We start from the raw sequence: 19,341 nt of genomic DNA on the forward strand, positions 1-19,341 counted from the left end.
ATTAGACTGGCTTGTTAAGTCAGTTGTTGCCAGGCCCCAAGATTTGTATGGAGGGGTGGGATGCAGAGAAGGGAAACCCCTGCAGGAATGCTGCCTTGGAGAGATTATTTTACTTAGTAGTTTTCTCCTAAAAATGAATTTTGTAAGTCGTCTTGGACCAGTACTATTATTTTAAAAAAATAGTAATTATTTTCTAGTTTTGACTGAACACTAGTGTGTTGCCAGTTTAGAAAAGGGGGAAAGGAGTTGGAGGCAAGACCTGACCTGTCTAAGGACTTTCTACTTGCCAAGCATGTTAAATATGCATTTAGGCTAATGACGATAAAAATAGGTGGCTTTAAGTGAGTTTAGTGGATCTTGATTTTGCCTGTTTCAAGTTTGAGAAGTAAATACTTTCCATCAGTGAATTTTCAGTACCTTAGTGAAGGGATTAAATGTTTTTTAGTATATTCAGAGTTTTACAGACATCATCATGATCTAATTTTAGAACATTTTTATCACCTCCCCAAAGAAACCCTGTACCTGTTAGTAGTCACTCCCCATTTTCCCCCAACCTCCCAAGCTCCTGGCAACACCTAATTTACTTAGTCTAAGTTTCCTTTTCTGGACATTTCCTATAAATGAAATCATGCAATATGTGGTCTTCTGTGGCTGGCTTCTTCCACTCAGCATGTTTTCATCTTTCATCCATGGCATAGCATGTATCAGTACTTCATTCCTTTTTATCATTGTAATAGTCCAGTGTACAGACATACCATATTTTATTTATATATTCCTTAGTTGGTGGCTATTTGGGCTGTTTCTATGTTTTTGCTATTATAAATCTGCTGTGAACATTAATGTATAAGTTTTTATGTGGACATATGGTTTCCCTTGGTTTATATACCTGAGAATAGAATTACTGGATCATATGGTAATTCTAGGTTTAATATCTCAGAGAACTGCTTAACTTTTCCAGAGTGGGTGCACTATTTTACATTTCTACCCTGCAATGCATGAGGGGTTCAGTCTCTCCACATTCTCATTGATGCTTGTTATTATCTGTCTTTTTAAATTATTATTATTATAGCTATTCTAGTGGGTATGAGGTGGTTTCTTATTGTGCTTTTGATTTGCATTTCCCTGATGACCAATGATAACCATCTTCTCATGTGCTTGTTGTTCATTTGTGTATCTTCTTTGGAGAAACGTCTGTTCCAATCCTTAGCCTATTTTTCACTTGGGTTGTCTGTTTATTATTGAGATATTAGTTTGTTTACATATATTCTTGATATTCCCTTATCAGGTATGGTTTGCAAATATTTTCACCCATCCTGTGGGTTGCCTTTTTAAATTTTCTTTTTGGTATCTTTAAAGCAAAAAAGTTTTTTGCTTTTTGGAGACAGAGTCTTGCTGTGTCACCCTGGCTAGAGCGCAATAGGGTCATCATAGCTCACTGCAACCTCAAACTCCTAGGCTTGGGCTATCCTCCTGCCTCAGCCCCCTGAATAGCTGGGGCTACAGGCATGCACCACTATGCCCAGCTAATTTTTCTTTTGTTTTTAGTAGAGATGGGGTCTCACTCTTGCTCAGGCTAGTCTCAAACTCCTAAGCTCAAGAAATCCTCCTGCTTTGGCCTTCTAGAGTGCTAGGATTATAGGCATGAGCCCCTGTGCCCAGCCAAAAGTTTTTAATTTTGATTAAGTCTGATTTGTTGTTTTCTCACTTGTAATTTTGGTTTCATAGCTAAGAAGGCTTTGCATAGCCTAAGGTCATGGAGATTTAGCCCTGTATTTTCTCCTAAAAGTTTTGTAGTTTTAGCTCTCATTTAGTTCTGTGATGCATTTTGTGTTAACTTTCGTGTGTAGTATAAGGGAAGGGGTCCAACTTCATTCCTCTGTGTGTGAGTTTCCAGTTTTTCCAGCACCACTTGTGAAAAAGATAGAAGAAAATACTTGAAAAATCATATATGTGATAAGGGATTTGCATTCTGAAGAAAACAAAGCAACTCTTACAACTCAAAAGTAAAAATGAAATATTATGTAATTAAGTGGTTAAAAAGAATAAGAAAGGAAAAAATCATTCCAAATGAGTGAAAAACACTTTTTAATATTTAAAGGAATGTATTTATTTCAAGTGTGTGTTTTAACGAGCCAAAATACAAATCAAATCGGCAAAAAATAACCAATATGTCTGTATTGAGATATTCAACATTGAGTTATGTATGCCATTTCTTATAAATGTAATTATTAATAAGAACTTACTTCACCTATAAATTGCTGAAGGTTAACTTAAATCAGCCACAAATGTTAAAAATCAAAGACAAGTTGGTTTAGTCAATAATCATTCAATAAACAGACATGTAATGGGTGCTTGCTATGGGCAAGACTGGTCATGGTTGAAGCCAAGAAAATAAATAGATCTTTGTCTTCCTAGGGTATTTGAAATGAACCAATATTTGTAAACATGCCAATATATTGCCTGAGAAAACAATAAATATTGCTGTTATTGTAACCTAGTAGCTAAGAGGTGGAAACTCGAGTCTAATGAGTTTAACACAAGATAGTGGATGGTGAATATTATTGCAAAGGTACAGATAAAGAATTCTGGTCACAATTATGCTGAATAATGCTGAGGTTATCATTAAGTGTTAGAAAAGAAGCAGCAGCACATCTAAGAGGCTGCTTATATTTAATAAGCCTTTATTGGCTTATAAAATTATGCAAGTGAATCTGCTTTTACCTAAGGGAGTAAGTTTGTGCTTTGATCAGTGTCCCTTTCTCCTTTTTTTTTTAAATTGGCAAAGCAAAGCATACTTTTCTACTACCTTGTGTGTGTTCTAGTTTAAGCTGAAGTGGCTCAATAATCTCTTTTCCCCTTCCTCACCCCAAACCTGAGGATAGTGAGTGTGCTTCTCTTCCTTTTCAAACTAAGCCAGTTAATGGAATCTTCCTCCGTGTTCTTGGCTTTTATTTTTCTCCTCTGGGGTTGAGTTTGGTCTAACACTGGAAGACGTTTGCATTTTCCAATACAGCAGATGCCTCGTTAAATGACATTAAATACAACCTCAAGCAGACTCTCTGCATGTTCTTCTTGGTCAGGAACGTATCTTCTTAGGACAGAGTTATGCCTCCCCATTGAGAACGTCTCCGAGGAAGAGTGGCTTTAGTCAGATATTGGGTCCCTTCTGATGACGCAGAGCTTCCATAGCACCGATACATAACATTTCATTTTGAAAGGCTTGGAACAACCCATGAGCCCGGAGGCTGTGGTCTATCTGCTAGCAGTTGATAACCTTTGTCACTGGACTTTGGAAGTATGGGGAAGGTTTGCCTATTGTTACCCCATTATCATTTTTCCTTGGTAGAGTTAAACAACATTCCACGTTTTTATATCATCTCCCACTCCCCGACCCCTGCCAGTTCTTAGCTAACTTCAGTGATTCTTTTGGTTTTCAAGTGTGTGTACCTGTTACTAAGTGTGAAATTGAGGTAATTTTAACTGAGATACTACACAAGTAAAATATACATCATGTTACTGATGTCTTAAACCACATATCCCTACTCCTTAAATTAATGCTCTTACACTCCCATTTCTGATTTCTGCTTAGATTTCAAATAGAAATAAGGATCAAACCAAAATAAAATAGAGGGAAACACGTAATATCTTGGTGTGTTTTAAATATATAATCTCCAAAAGGGATAAAGATATTACCCAATTGTATATGCCTGAGACCTTCTTTATGCCTTCATTTAATTAGAAGGGAGGTAAGGATTAAATAATAAAATCCAACTAAAACAAGATTCTCTTGATTCATATAGCATGAAACATTAAAGACAGAAAATATATTTCACAGTGTTAGTTTGCTTTTATCAGATTTGGGAAATCTATTAAAAGGCCACTTGCAATATCTAGAACAGACTGTTTGGACTTACTTTTCCACATTTGGATAGTCTGAGATCCAATAAGAACTATGTTAAATGTTATGTCTAAACTTTGAGAGTTTTACTAAGTACCTAAACCTGGGTAGAATGCTTCGTTAGTATAAGTTTCTAATCACATATAAAGAGAACTGAGAAAAAGATAAAGGGGTTTATTTTGTTATACTGGATGATTGTTTTGCTCAGGCTGCTATAGCAAAATATAGACTGCTTGGCTTAAATAACAGATGTTTATTTTCTCCTGGTTCTGAAGGCTGGGAAGTCCAAGATCAAAGTACCAACAGAGTTGGTTTCTGGTGAGGACTATTTTCCTGGCTGGTAGAAGGAGAGAAAGTCTTCTAGTGTCTCCTCATATAAGGGTGCTAATCCCATTATAAGGGCCCCACCCTCATGACTTCATCTAAACCTGATTATATCCCAAATGCCCCATCTCCAATACCATCACATTGAGGGTTAGGGTTTCAACATATGAGTTTTGTGGGGACAGAATCCACGTATTACCCTGCAAGTTTTCCTTTATAGTCACAGACAACATAAGGGCTCCAGTAAGTACACCTACAACACTGTGCGTTTCCTTCAAGAGACCCACTAAAATCTACATGGTATTGGAATATCGGGCTGAATTCATCTGCCCATTTCCAGTGGAGTTGAGAGATGACATATATTTTCTGTCTTTAATGTTTCATGCTATATGAATCAAGAGAATCTTGTTTTAGTTGGATTTTATTACTTAATCCTTACCTCCCTTCTAATTAAATGAAGGCATAAAGAAGGTGTCAGGTATATACAATTGGGTAATATCTTTATCCCTTTTGGAGATTATATATTTAAGACACACCAAGGTATTTTGTGTTTCCCTCTATTTTATTTTATTTTGGTTTGATCCTTATTTCTATTTGAAATCTAAGCAGAAATCAGAAATGGGGAGTGTAAGAGCATTAATTTAAGGAGTAGGGACATGTGGTTTAAGATGCTTCTTGATATCAAGATGCTTGTTTGAATTTTTTACGCTGATTTAAAAGAGAATAAGAACATTTTCTTTTACCATATATAGTGGAATATAAGCCCCATACATAAGCAAGAAGATCTACAGAAAGGTTTTTGGCCAACATAAATATACATGAAATAGTATATTTAGTATACTAATAAGATACAATTCAGTGTACTACTAATAGAGTGATATACATGAAGTACTCATGTCTAGCTCTAATATTTAATTGAATTCACATCATATTTAAAAATCACATTTAAAATTTAAATGACATATTAATTTTGAATATTCCTTTTCCTACTCATATAGTTTGTGAAGCAAATTTATTCAAACTGAGAGCCACATTTTGAGTCCTCATAAGTCAGTTTTTCAGGGTATATTACCTTCCCTTCCATCTTTATTATATTGAAAGAAAGCAATTTTTATATCCATGCATGGTGCTGTCATTGGACATTTTATCCAAGGCCACAAGTATCCGTTCACATAACCAGAGTTATGTGAACAGTTCTCCCTTCCTTTCATTCTATAATTGAAAGCACTGTCTAGGTGCTTTATATGTATTAACTCATTTATTCTGAGCAACCTTGTGAGATACCTTTATCGTCTCATTTTACCGAGAGAACTAAGGTCCAGAGAGGTCAAGTAACTTGCTTTTAAGTCACATAGCTCATGAAAGGTGGAGCCAGGATTCAAACCCAGCTTTGGAGCTTCCAGAGTTTCTGCTTTTAACCACTACACTACTCTGCTGCAGGAAATCCAGCACTTAAGACTGTGAGTCATTTCCCCTAGGAATAATTGTTATATTTAACATTAAAGTGATTTTCCCCCCTTTATTTTAAACCAATTCTGTGTAAGCATCTAAAATTCCCATTGATTGAGTCTGAGACAATAGTCTTCTCCAAACAGTAGTTTGTCATCTAAATTAAAGTAATTGAAAGAGAGGTTTATAATATAATTTGTACAGACTGAAATGTAAGACTACTTCTTTCATGAAGTTAATGTTAGAGAAGAAAACTATAACCTTATATTTTGGCATATGTGGTGTGTAAGTCAAATCAGTCGGTGAGGATTTGACGTGATAGTTGTACTATTTCTGAAACAACTACTAGGCACTGTCCCAGGCTGTTTAAATATATTACCTAGTTTTATTCTCTCTGCAGCCCTATAAGGAAAGTACCATTGTTCTAATTTTATGGGGTTTTTTTATTTTTTATTTTTTTGAGACAGAGTCTCGCTTTGTTGCCCAGGCTAGAGTGAGTGCTGTGGCGTCAGCCTAGCTCACAGCAACCTCAAACTCCTGGGCTCAAGCAATCCTATTGCCTCAGCCTCCCAAGTAGCTGGGACTACAGGCATGTGCCACCATGCCCGGCTGATTTTTTTTCTATATATATTAGTTGGCCAATTAATTTCTTTCTATTTATAGTAGAGACGGGGTCTCGCTCTTGCTCAGGCTGGTTTTGAACTCCTGACCTCGAGCAATCTGCCCGTCTCAGCCTCCCAGAGTGCTAGGATCACAGGCATGAGCCACCGTGCCCAGCCAAGGGGTTCTAATTTTATAGATGAGTAAATTCAGGTTTACAGTATGAGAAATTTGCCCCGCCCAATATGCAGAGGGAGCTTGGGCAGTAGAGTTGAGATTTCACCTTTGTGCAGCCACCTCTAAAGCCTGCGCCCTGTGTCTGACGGCACGTGGCCTCGCTGGGTGTAGAAGCTCCTGACTTGCAGCCAGCTGTCACAGGCAATGCAGCGCCCACCTGCTGCAACAGCCCTTCCAGCTTCCTCTCATTTTTCTGCTTCCTTCTTTGCTGAGCCTGGCAGGGCTTTTGGCTGCAAACAACAGAAATTCCTGAAGCTAGTTGAAGCAGAAAAGGATGTATTAAAGGTTGTTAGTTAGATGGTTCACAGAATTTCTGGGAAGGATCAAGAAATCAGGCTTGGATGTTATAGAGCCCGGAAAAGAGCCAAACCACACCATGGGACTGTTGTAGCAGAAAAGCCATGCCACCCCCGCTCACTGTGAGTCCCCAGGACTTCCCGGACAGAACACCAGAGCTATGTCCCTCCTCACTGTGCTCATCAGAGGCCCTGGGTCACAGTGGGTGGCCCTTGCCTCCCGGTCACTCCTGTGTCCAGGTCACAGTGGGATGCATCTGGTGAAAAGAGCTCACATGCCTGCACTCTGGCTGCAAGGGAATATGGGAAATGTAGTTTTTTAAAGATTTTTCTAAATAGGGGTTGAATGGACCAATTGACAGCATCTGCCACACTTAACTCCCCACCACCACCGCTGTCCTACCCCTATCTTGGCTACGCAAAGATCAACTGGTGTCTTAGTCCATTCAGGCTGCTGTAACAAATACTTTTTACGGTGGGTGGTTTATAAATAAGGGAAATTTACTTCTCAAAGTGTGGAAGCGAAGTCCAAGATCAGTGCACCAACAGATTCTGCGTCTGGTGAGGCTCTGCTTTCTGGTTCATGGATGGTGCCTTCTTGCTGTGTCCTCACGTGGTGGAAGGTGCCAGGCAGCTCTCTGGGGCCCCTTTTAGAGAAAGCATTAATCCCATTTGTGAGGGCTCTGTCCCCCAAACCTAATCACCCCCCAAAGGCCTCACCTCCTAATACCATCACTTTGGGGGGTTAGGATTTCAGTGTATGGATTTGGGGGGGACACAAATATTCAGACCATAGCAGGTGGGTAGCATCTGTGCCTCAATATCTTGTGCCTTTGTGGATACAGACTGAAATGCTGAGTGACACTTACGTGCTCATCTGAGTGTAACCAAACCCCACAATCCACACACTGGAAAAGGTTCACCTTGTTCTGTTTCTTCTCCTGTGGCTGGTGTGGCCAACAGTGCCACTACACGGGGGTCCTGCGTGAGAAAATTACTCAAAGGAAACTCACTGTATGGAAGTTTCTCTCTAGCATGATGATGTTTTCTGAAGTTACGTTGTGTTTTCATGGAGGAAGCCTGCCTCCTGAAGTCCAGTATACTGGTTGGAGTTCATACTGTGAAGAACATAACTTCCATTCCCAGCTTTCTCTCTGGAGTTCAGACTTTAATCTGCTGCATCTCACATCCTGAGCATGAGGAGGATAACAAAAGTGAGGACTGAGCAAAAGTTTAGCACTTTATACTTTTTCCTTTTTTTGGATAGGGTCTCACTCTGTTGCCCAGGCTAGAGTGCAGTGGCGTCACCATAGCTCACTGCAACCTCAAACTCCTGGGCTGAAGCGATCCTCCTGCCTCGGCCTCCCAAGTAGCTGGGACTACAGGCACTTGCCACCATGCCTGGCTGATTTTTCTATTTTTGTAGAGATAAAATCTCATTCTTGGTGAGGCTGGTCTCCAACTCCTGGCCTCAAGTGATCCTCCCGCCCCAGCTTCCCAAAGCGCTAGGATTACAGGCGTGAGCCACAGCGCCTGGCCAACATCTTTATTCTTTATGAGAAAAACATTATATCCTCCTTTTGGGGTACAGCTTTTCAATTGCTTTTGAGAAAAGCATCATGTGTAGGCCCAAGTTCTGAAAATAATGGAGACTGGAATAAAATATGTTGATTAGAAGAAAAACATAAAAGGGGAAAAACACATCATTTAGCCATGGCCTGTATGTCAACTGGGCAAATTCAGGCAAATTGAATTCATATCTCTGACTAGTTACCTAGACTATAAAACAGAAAAAAATATTTGAACGCTAAGACCGCTAATATTTATTGTAAGAATTAAATGCTCAAACTCTGGACACGGTGTCTGGCACATACTTTTATAATGTTAACTTCTTGTCCTTTCTAGAAACTGCAGTCCCACTGGGTGAGGCCATTCCCCCTTGGCTCTTGCTGTCAGTGTGGGTTTCTGACTTCCTTAGTTTGGTGATTATGTGGGTCGTTTACATCAGGTGAATAAGCAGATCAAAGTTTAAGTAATTCAGGATGGGGGGGATCAAATCTATTCCTTGAACACCCTTGCTCACTGTGACTAGGGTTTAAAACTTACACAGTATTACAAATAAAGTCATCATGAAGGATTTTAGTTTGCATTTTTCTAGTTATCTCGAAGTCTTGATTTTGCCAGGGGCTTGCAATACATGTATTAATTTTCCTTCAGGGTTCATTTAACAGCAACAAGCAGAGGAGCCATTTGCATTTTAATTGGGTCATTCTCCATACTTTCTCCCACCCCCACCTCCAGCTTTCTCTCTCTGCTGCTGAGAGCTGGAGCCAGATGTCATTCCCTTGTCTCTGAATGTCAATGTCTGTAAGTCTTCAGTGGCTACCAGCCCAACCACAAAGTGTATGATGAACTTCTTAGAGTTAAAAAGCCAGTAAAACTCTCGGTTCAGGTGGCACATGCCCTTACAGATCCCAAACATTAAAAATTTGGAGTATTTTTTTAATTGAAATGACTAATATTAAAATGACAAGTAACAAAAGTTCATTGTATTGTCATTGCCAGTGATGTCAGTTCTGATCCTAACACAAGGATCTTGTTCTGGAAAAGAAAATTTTATGAGTAGATGGTGCATGTCTCAGGGGACAACTTTGAAGTTTTTGGAGGACAAATGTAAATATGAGAATGGCTGGAATCTGGTGCCATTGCTAAGCCCATTTTCTTAGATGAAGAAATAGAAGCAATAGTTCAGCGACAAAGGTGGTTTTTGTTGCAGTAGGAGTTCCGTTGGAATTGAGGCTGCACCGTGGACAGGACCAGTTCTTAGGATGGACGTGGAAAGCTGGTGAAGCAGCCTCAGTAATTCTGACGTGTGCTTGTAGGGGAAAAGAGGCACCATGAAATATTTACAGTGAGCCTGGCGGGGATTAGAGTATACAGAGGTTGAGTTCAGTAATGTAGGACGTAGAGAAAGCCTTAAGTGGTGGACACGTATCTCGTTACTATCAGAGAGGCAAAGTTTTAGAGTTGAATGTCTATTTCTTTTAGAAGCTCTAGGGGGTCTTCATTGAATACCTTTACTTTCTTAAAAAAAATATGATGTTGGATGTTTCCACAACTGTGCAGTGATGCAGTGAAACACTGGGAACAGATGGCACCTACCCTCCTGTTGCTGACACTCTAAATGGGGAAACATCCTTCACTTGAAATCACCAGATTTTCTTAGATAGTTGTTACCAAGTCCAGACAAAGAAAATGATGAGCCTCTGTTGGGCACGCTTGGCCCTCGCTAGGTCAGATTCAGCCTCAGGGCCTCCTTCTGGCTTTGTTCAGACTCCTCAGTTGACCAGTTCCAGACCTTCTGTGCTGGGGCTATGGGGGGTTCCCCATAGAGGCAATGAACCCCGAGACCAGGGGTCTCTCCTATATTTACTCTCTATGCAGGCCAGAGAGTTTCAAAGACTCGGGGGCAAGGATGTGAGAGAGAGGGAATTCTGATGGTGTGTGTGTGTTGATTTTTTTTTTTTTCTTTCAACAATTTATCCTTTGTAGAGACAAATATTCTCAGGTATGTTTTTAAAAAGTAGACCAGTAGTATGCAGACAGGTTAACGAGTATTGGCCTTTCTCTCTGAGCCTAGTCCTCATTCCATTCTGTCTGGGGAAATTTTCCTTTTTATAGTGTACCTTCAGACTAGGGCTTTGTTCAGAAACCCTTTATTTGGAGCCTTTTGTTTTCAAGGAGAATTTATTGGAGGTCGGCTTTGGCAGGGAGGTTGGTGTGTTGGGAGGATGGTGGGAGAGAGAATGTGGGGTTTGAGGACTCATGTGCTTCTCTTGGTTTCAGATGCTCATAAAGTCTAAAGACCGAATCCATGGAAGGTAAACAACTGTTTGGGCTTTTGTTTTTTTTTAATGTTGAAATTGATTTTTCCATTTTGTTTTTTCTCCTAGACATTTTCTAGATTTAGAACATTGTGTTTACAAAATAAAAAGTCTTCATCATTAGTTCATCCTGAGCAGTGTGTTTGTTGGTGTCTGTGTTAGTGGCTTTGGTTCCCCTGCCCCTAGCAGGCCAGTCTCCCTAGGTGTCACTCAGAGACAGCTGGCAGCATCCAAGGCTTGGCTTTTCCACTCCGGTTGCAGATGTGTAAAATGGGGTCACCCCTTCTGGAGAGAGTGCCTTTGTGTGCCCACAGTCAGGTGTAGAAGCCTGATTTCTGCTCCCACTGGGTCCCTGACTGCCTTTGAGCAAGAGGTGACTGAGCGTGCCTGTTCATCTTGTGTTTGCCTCATACCTGGGCCACCGGCTGTCCCAGCCCAGCGAGAGAGGCCATGTGGGCAAGGTGTGGTAGTGTTGTGTTTTTCTGATCCTTTCTGATGTCCTAATTCAGGTGCATCTATTTTTAGACTGGGCTTACTCTGTTTTGTTTGTTTGTTTTTTTAAATATGGAATGTTTCACGAATTTGCGTGTCAGACTTGCACAGGGGCCATGCTAATCTTTTCCATATCGTTCCAATTTTAGTGTATGTGCTGCTGAAGTGAGCATGGCTTCCTCTGGTTTGAATGTCACTTTTGCAAGGCTGTGACCTTGCACATGTCCAGTTGTTTTCTTTAAGAATCCCTGGGTGTTCACCAATTCTAACTCTTTGGAGGCCTTGAAATCTGCAAAGTGCTAATGCAGAAACCACTTGCCTAGCTCCTGAGCAAGAGCATTTTATTCAGCTAGAGATAAAACTTAGTGTCCAGATGTCTGGGGAAGGAAGAGGACTACAGGATTGATGGGGGAAGTTTACTTGAGGGTCACGTAGGATAGAGGTGTGAGTCTTCTACCAACGTCTGTTGGTATTTACTGAGGGACCCTGTGCTAACTGTCTCCGTGGCAGGCCCAGTTTGTGTGTGACTGTTTATAAGCCACACAGCACTGTGTGCAAATCGGAGAAGTACACGCTAGCATGAGTGGCAGGAGGCTGATGAAGCCACTTGCCTCTTGAACAAGGGTGGGGACACAGCAGCTTGCCATGAAAGATGGAGGAAGCTAGGTGGAGCTGGCAAGGAAGATGGGGTCAGCCAGTTGAAGGGTTTGTTGGCCACGGTCAGGAGTTTGCATTGGATCCAGAAAACCCTGGCAGCCACAGGATTGGGACAATTACTGCATTTGACACTTGGCCAAGTAGAGAATATTGTAAACTTGTGGCCAAGGAAATAATAAATAGGATCCCTTTCCACTAGAGGCTATATAGAAAAATAACAGAAATTCTGGGACAGTTTCCCAAGAGCTCAGAGTAGAGGTGCCACGAGCCTAAAGGCAAGGCCATGGGGAACAGAGAGGCGTTGAGCTGGGTGGGTGGAAAAACTCTGGCACATTCAGTTGGAAATGTCAACTCCCTACGTGTAACATGGAACCAACTAGGGTGAGTACAAAGGGCTCCCAGGATTAGGAAGTTAAGATAGAGAAAAAAACATCTGGAAATGATTCATGGCCATCATTTTGGGTATTTCAGAACTCTTCCTTGAAGTATATTATAGTCAGAAAATGGAAAGAAAAAGATGCCCATGGTTCTCCTGAGTTCTGAGTCTCCCAGAGATAACCTTTCTTTTTAAATAGTACAGCTAATCGGGCTAGTTTGGGTGTCTCCTCTGATTTTTGGGGTAGCTTTAGGAATTACACTTCTTTTTTTCTCCCATTTCTTCATCAATTAAAAAAGAAAAAAGTCTAGGCATGGTGGCTTACACTTGTAATCCTAGCACTCTAGGAGGCCTAGGCAGGAGGATCACTTGAGGCCAGGAGTTCAAGACCAGCCTGAGCCAGGAATGAGACCCCACCTCTACTAAAAATAGAAAAATTACCTAGGTGTTGTGGCTCACGCCTGTAGTCCCAGCTACTTGGGAGGCTGAGGCAGGAGGATGGCTTCAGCCCAGGAGTTTGAGGTTGCAGTGAGCTGTGATGATGCCACTGCACTCTAGCTGCGCCACAGAGCAAGACCCTGTCTCAAAAAAAAACAACAAAAAAAAAAACCTGGCTCATCTCTAACCAGGAAACAATTTGCAAAATAAAAATCTCGTGGCACTCATAAGAAGGAAAGTGCCATTCCCTTCCAAGTGGAAGGCCCAGAACTTGTTGATGACACTTACCCGGAAAGATGACCAGGATGTTTTTCAATGCAGTTCCAAGTGGGTGTTTTGTGTATCTTTTCCGGGAAAATCCTGGGTGGCGTGTGGTTCCCTGTTTCCTTCCCTTGTCAAGTAACCAGTGGTCTGATTGAAGCTGGCAGCCCCTTTGGGAGCCGCTGAGTGCTGACTGCTGAGTCTTTTAACACGGCCATGCGCTGAGCACTATGTTTTCCTCTCCCAGTTTCCCCTTTGTCACTTTCAATTAAGCCGGGAACTTTTGGAACCAGGACAAGCCATGTATAATTTGGTTAGGGATGTAAATAAGCCACAACAGCACTGAGGAAACTGAAATGTGAAGAAAGGAAGGGGAGCAAGTACTCCCCTTACTTGACACTCGCTATAACCACAGTCTATGGCTAGCACTGAGACGATCTAAAACATTCTCTATTTTAGCAAAAATCCTGCAAGTGCATCGCGTGTTTTTAGATGAGGAAACTGAGGCTTAGGAACATTTAGTTATTATTCACATAGCTAGTGCGCCGGAAATGCTACACTTAACCCTACAGCTTGCCCATTCTCTCTCTCTCCCTCCCCCCTCCCTTTCCCTCCCTCTCCTTCCCTCTCTCTCTCTCTCCCCTACTTTTTTAGAGCAGTTATAGGTTCACAGCAAAATTGCGCAAAACTTCCTTTCCCCACACATGCACACCCTCTGCTGTTACCAGCACCCCCACCACAGTGGTGTATTTGTTATAATTGATGAACGTACATTGACGTTTCCTAGTAACCCAAAGTCCATAGTTAACGTTAGGGTTCACTCTCGGTGGTGTACATCCTGTGGGTTTGGAAAGATCTATAATGGACGTGTATCCATCAATAGTATCATACAGAATTGTTCCACTGCCCTGAGAATCCTCCGTGCTCTGCCTGTTCATCCCTCCCTCCCTCCCCCCAACATCTGGTAACCACTGATCTTTTTACTGTCTCCATAGTTTTGCCTTTTCCAGAATGTCATAAAGTTGGAATCATATAATATATAGCCCCTTCAGATTGACTTCTTTCAACTTAGTATTAATAATATGCATTTCAGTTTCCCCCATGTCTTTTTTATGAATTTTAAAATTTATTTATTTTTGAGATGAGGTCTCGCACTATGTTGCCCCGGGCTTTGGTCTCCAACTCCTGGACTCAAGCAATCCTCCCACCTCAGCCTCCCAAGTAGCTGGGATGACAGGCACAGGCCTCCACTCCCAGCTGCCTCCATGTCTTTGCATGACTTGATGGCTCATCTCTTTTTAGCAGTGCATAATGCCCCATTGTCTGCATGTGCCACAGTTTATCCATTCACTTACTAAGAGACATCTTGGTTGCTCGCAAGTTTGGACGATTATGGATGAAACTGCTATAAACATTCATGCACTCACTTTCTTTTCACAAAGTATACTGTCCCCTTACGAAGTTTCGTAAAGGACTCGCTTAGATCCTCTGTGACAAGTGGGACACTTTAAAAGTGTCCAGAGAGGAAAGAACTTAGGATCTGGAATCGGGCAGACCTGATTTGGTTGGGAATTTGAATCCCAGCCCTCCTCCATCTGTGATTTAAAATTCTCGGTGTTCTTTGCTGTCAGCCTGCGGTGCTCTCTCAAGCGGTTAGCCCTCTGTCGGCACTCTGAAATCTGCGTGTGAACTGTGCACAAATGGTTGTAGCTAAAATAATCTTTGAAGCTTTCGAACCCAATTTATTTTCTTGCTGAGTCTGACATTATTCTTGCTACTTAAGTCAGGAGGACCCTTCAAGAACTTCCTTTCATAGGTAGTGAAAATTTAAGCTTTAGTTGGTCAATGCTGGGAGGGAGGACCACACATTCCTGGTTAGGTACAAACCAAAGAGGCTCTACCTAGCAAGCCCATGCCCTCTAAGGTACTAGAAGTTTCACACCTTGAGGCTGTTCTTACTGCCAGAATTTGCACTGTTAAAGGCCAGCCAGGCACATTCTTGTGTCTTTTGTTTTTAAACTGTTTTAGATAAAGTTTAAGACCTGGAAGTCACCATTGCCTGATTCCCATGGGAAATCTCCTCCAATTATTTAGAGAAATTCTTCTTGTGGGAAAAAGAGGAAAACAAATAACTGATTGTTTGGAGGCTCATAGAACGAAATTTCCATTTACGACCCAACTTCCTCGCCAGTGTTTCCGAAAGCTGTGGTTTTGTGAGTCAAGTTCCTACCACTGCAGAACCGCATGGGATTCCAAAAGAAGATTCTTCGTGGTAAGGATGAGAAATACCTTGCATGTATAGCTCTGAGCCCAAACACGTCATTGAGAATGATGTGGGTTTTGATAGATTTCTTCCTCCGAGGGCCTGACTCCACCCTTCCCCACTTGAATAAGAAAGACGCTAATAATATTTCATCGTAATGGAGACTTGGGAAGCTTAGGGGCCTGGTTTTTTTATTTTTTAAGAGGAATTATTTTGAGATCTGGAAATTACACTCTGGATTACCCTGGATGCAATAAACTTTTAAAACTCTGGGAACTAAACGTTGCTACTGTTAAGCTTACAGAAGAGCAGAAGGAGACAGGGAGGGAAGGGATTGACGAGCCCCAGAAACTACTCTTAAAAACACTGAATTTCAGTTCACAGAAATTCACCAGCCCTTCTAAAATGCACTGGCAGCCAAGTTGCAGCGGTGTGGGATGTTTGTTGAATGTTGACTTTGTACAGGTGCCTGCAGGAAGCATCAGTGACTGCCCTGGACCACGTGGGCACCTTGGCAAGGTCATGACTCAAGATTCAAGCATGTTCTCCTATTGAATGGGAACAACACCTAGAACTGTCCCGTTTCCCACCCATCTGGTGTGCACTGTGTGCAGTGTGTGAGACACACCACGCTCAGTGGAGTCATGCAGTAAACATTCACATCACCGTTAGTTTCTGAAAACCAAATGAATGGCAGCACTTCCACTATTTGCCATTATTAGTATCAATGCAGTAAAAAATCAAATATAAAGGACTGGAGTTTCCAAACTCTCCCCACAGTTTTTGTTTCCTTGGGTGGAGTCTTGGTGGCGTTGTGACCGTGGCCTTTGTTCTGCCTGTCCAGTTCGTGTGCTCCAAGTAGCGTGGGCAGCGATCTGAGCCCAAACCCGGCTGGCAGCAGTCCTTTCTGGAATGCCCGTTCAACACGCCTGCCACTTGGCATGTTCTGCTCACACCGTGGCGCCAAGTCAGGTGGCTGAGCTAGAGTACAATTGGCTCCAGGCGGAGCAGCCGTGGGGAGTAGCTCGCTTTGCTTTTATCTGTGATAGGAAGAAGCTTGGAAGTGGGGCAGACGTCAAAACCAAGCAACAGCCTTTAAGGCTTCCAAGAAGTCCTACTTTTTCTGAAGTCGCTCCCGTTTCTGTAGCCCAAGGTGACGCCTCCCTGTGGAAATCCTGGAGCCCTCGCTGCCCATAGGAATCGCTTCATGTTTCTCGAGTGTTGTTATAGTGGTGAGGTCTTTTCATCTGCCCAGCCAGTCTGCACAGCACATGTGCTCAGAGGAGACTCTTACTAATTTATTTGTCTGATTCTGGTCCTGAGAGGTAGCCAATGTCATGGACACCAGTGGGCTCATACACTGAAGCCTTGGGGAAGTGTCTGTAGGAATGTTTACAAACATTGATATCTTAGGGCTCCCGCGGCCTGCAGAGGCATTAGGGAGAATTCTCGAGTTGAAATTGGCTGGTGACATTGGCTCAGGAAGCTCCTTGTTCCCCTGCCCAGTGGGAAGGGAGTTGCCATGGACTCTGAGAGCCTGTCCGTGGGGGTCCTCAGAGCTGTGAAAGGATTCCTGGGAGTGAGTTCAAGTGCTGTGGGGCTGGGTTGAGTTTCCAAAACCAAAACTGTTTCCATTTCTATGAAGAAGGAAACTACCCCCAATTCAAAGGGTTGCTTGGACTGACTGAGAGGCTGGACTCCAAAGTGGGGCTGAGAGGTCGTCTGGGGACTAAGATGAGACTGGCCGGGCTGGGAGTTTGGGGTGGGGGGCCTGGGAGGCACCCATGCCTTGAAGTGAGGCTTCCTCTGGGAGGACGTGTCAGAAGTGTGTTCAGTGATATAAGTCATAAAGGCCTTTTGCCCCTCTGAAGTTAGACTTTCCTCACCCAAAAGTGATTGGTCCTTTTCTCCACCTGTGTCTGGAAGAAATATGTTTATTTTTTTTTTTTAATGGACCGACCCAATCCTTGTTCATGGACTTCTGATTCTGAAAAGTTGGCCAGAAGTATCCAGTGGCCCTAAGAGACACGTCCTTGCCCAGCACTCAGGTCCTTGGGGCACACCAGTGTGCACTTCCGGTTCAGTTGTACCCCCTTTCCGTCACGAGAGCCTCACTGCCTCCCTCCGTCTCACCCAGGATGGCTCCTTCCTGAAGAAAACTGCGCCATTTCAGTGTGCCTCCTTTTACTGAGGTGAGGAGACGAGAAACAAGGACGAGACTATGTGAGAGAGAGAGAAAAGGTCTCTGCCTGAGACATGGGCTCTGAGTGGGGGAGCTGGGACTTCTCTGCAGACACGGAAGCTTGGACCAAGAGCACCTGTACCGAAGGGAGCACAAGTCAAATGGCCAAGGAGAATGCTTGAGAGTATGTCGCAGAGTCCTCAAAGGGCTAGTAATTTATGTTAATAAATTACACTAAAAAGTTGGGGGTGGGAACTCTTTGATAAAATAAGATTTGGACACACCAGTTAAAGGAGGAGCTAGCAAATAGTGCTTCTCAAACTTACTTGACCATGGAGAAACTCTTCCATAGAGCATCTCCCCAAAATACAGCATGTGGTTTTAGAAAAACTAGATTAAGGTCAATAGAAAAATTATAAAGAAAAGAAATTTTAAAATGACAGTGAAACTGTATTAAGGATCTGAGAGTTTTGTCTTATTTTTCCATTTATTTGCTAGAACTTAGAGGTATGCTGGGCTCTGAAGGGAAATATAAGAGGAAACTTTTCAATAAATACTGATCCAGCACTTCCAGTGAAACAAGTGCCAGAGAGGAGAACAGCCTCCACCCTAGCCTAGGAGCCTGGTAGAAGCTAAAGCCCACCTTGCTGCAGGATTCAGCTGTTTTTAGAATTTGTTTAAGACAGGGTCTCACTCTGTCACCCAGGCTAGAGTGCAGTGGCATCATCATAGCTCACTGCAGCTTCAAACTCCTGGGCTCAAGCAATCCTCCTGCCTCAACCTCCTAAGTAGCTGGGGCTATAGGCACATACCACTGTGCCTGGCTAATTTTGCTATTTTTTGTAGAAACCAGGTCTTATTCTTGCTGAGGCTGGTTTCAAACTCCTAACCTCAAGCAGTCCTCTTGCTTCAGCCTCGCAAAGTGCCAGGATTATAGGTGTGAGTCACCACCCGTTGTGCCTGGCCTATGTTTGGAATTTTGAGTCTGAATGCATTAGAGAGGGCATGCCAGCTCCTGTCCCAGCAGCTCCTGTTGCTTTTGCCTAACCTGTTTCTCTCCTATTTATTTAATTTTCTGCATCCTGTCACCATTTATGCTTGCAGCCCCTAGAGCAAGAAGCAGTCAGGGTCATAATAAATGCAGTATATTATGACATTCTAAAAACCCACAAGGCACATGTTATAGATAATTCTTTAGGGGGGAGCTTTCTCACATTCAATGTTTATCCACATCTCTAGCCTCTACCACTAGATGCCAGTAGTAACGCCCCCACTTGTCCCAGCCTTGACAGCTGACAACGCCTGCAGACACTGCTAAACGTCCCCTGTGGGGAACAGTCTTCCTGGTTGAGAATCATTGGTGTACGTGAAGGCATGCCTGTCTGCGGGTTTCACAATCTGGGCATTGGGGCTGGATCAAGAATAGTCGTAGACACCGTACAAAAGTGTTTAGGCTTCATCCTTTGAGCTGTGAGAAACTCAGAGCGTTTCAAGCAGATCTTATGTGTTTGCCACTGGATCCCTCTGTGTGCAGGATAGATGGGAGGGGTAGACAGCTGAGGAAGTGAGAACAGTTTGGAGTCAAGGCCCTAAGATGTGATTGTGGAGAGGGGGGACAGGTGAGAGAGATTTCAGAAGTGGAGTCGGCAGGATGTACCCACCAAATGTGGAGGGCAGAGAGGAATCCAGGATGACTCGTTCGCGGTGACTGGGGCTTGGCATTAATTGGAAGAGGAAACACAGGAGGAGGTACCTGTTCGAGGCAGAGCATAATAATGGGTTTTATTTTAGGACATGCTGGGTTTGAGGTGTCTGCGGGACACCCCGCCGGAGCTGGGCAGGAGGTCTGAGGCTGAGCTCAGAAGAGAGATTGAAGAGTTGGTGGCTTTTACTTGATGGCTGTAGCTGTGGAAGTAGAGGGCCTCATCCAGGAGACAGAGGGAGACAGGGAGGAGCTGGTGTCGCTCCAGATGCCACCAACCAG

The 19,341-nt window shown here is 42.8% G+C and overlaps 1 protein-coding gene and 1 non-coding gene across 5 annotated transcripts in view; one reads left to right on the forward strand and one right to left on the reverse strand.

Annotated features, from left to right (window-relative positions):
- PDZD2 (PDZ domain containing 2) overlaps nt 1–19,341 on the forward strand; it is a 369,690-nt gene that overhangs the window by 204,591 nt on the left and 145,758 nt on the right. The gene's annotated exons all lie outside the window — the stretch shown is intronic.
- Nucleotides 11,247–11,353, reverse strand: LOC142874169 (U6 spliceosomal RNA). Its single transcript, XR_012921991.1, has one exon. It is a non-coding gene; the product is annotated as a U6 spliceosomal RNA (small nuclear RNA).

Source organism: Microcebus murinus, chromosome 11 (genome assembly GCF_040939455.1).
Source record: "Microcebus murinus isolate Inina chromosome 11, M.murinus_Inina_mat1.0, whole genome shotgun sequence".
NCBI classification, from domain to species: Eukaryota; Metazoa; Chordata; class Mammalia; order Primates; family Cheirogaleidae; genus Microcebus; species Microcebus murinus.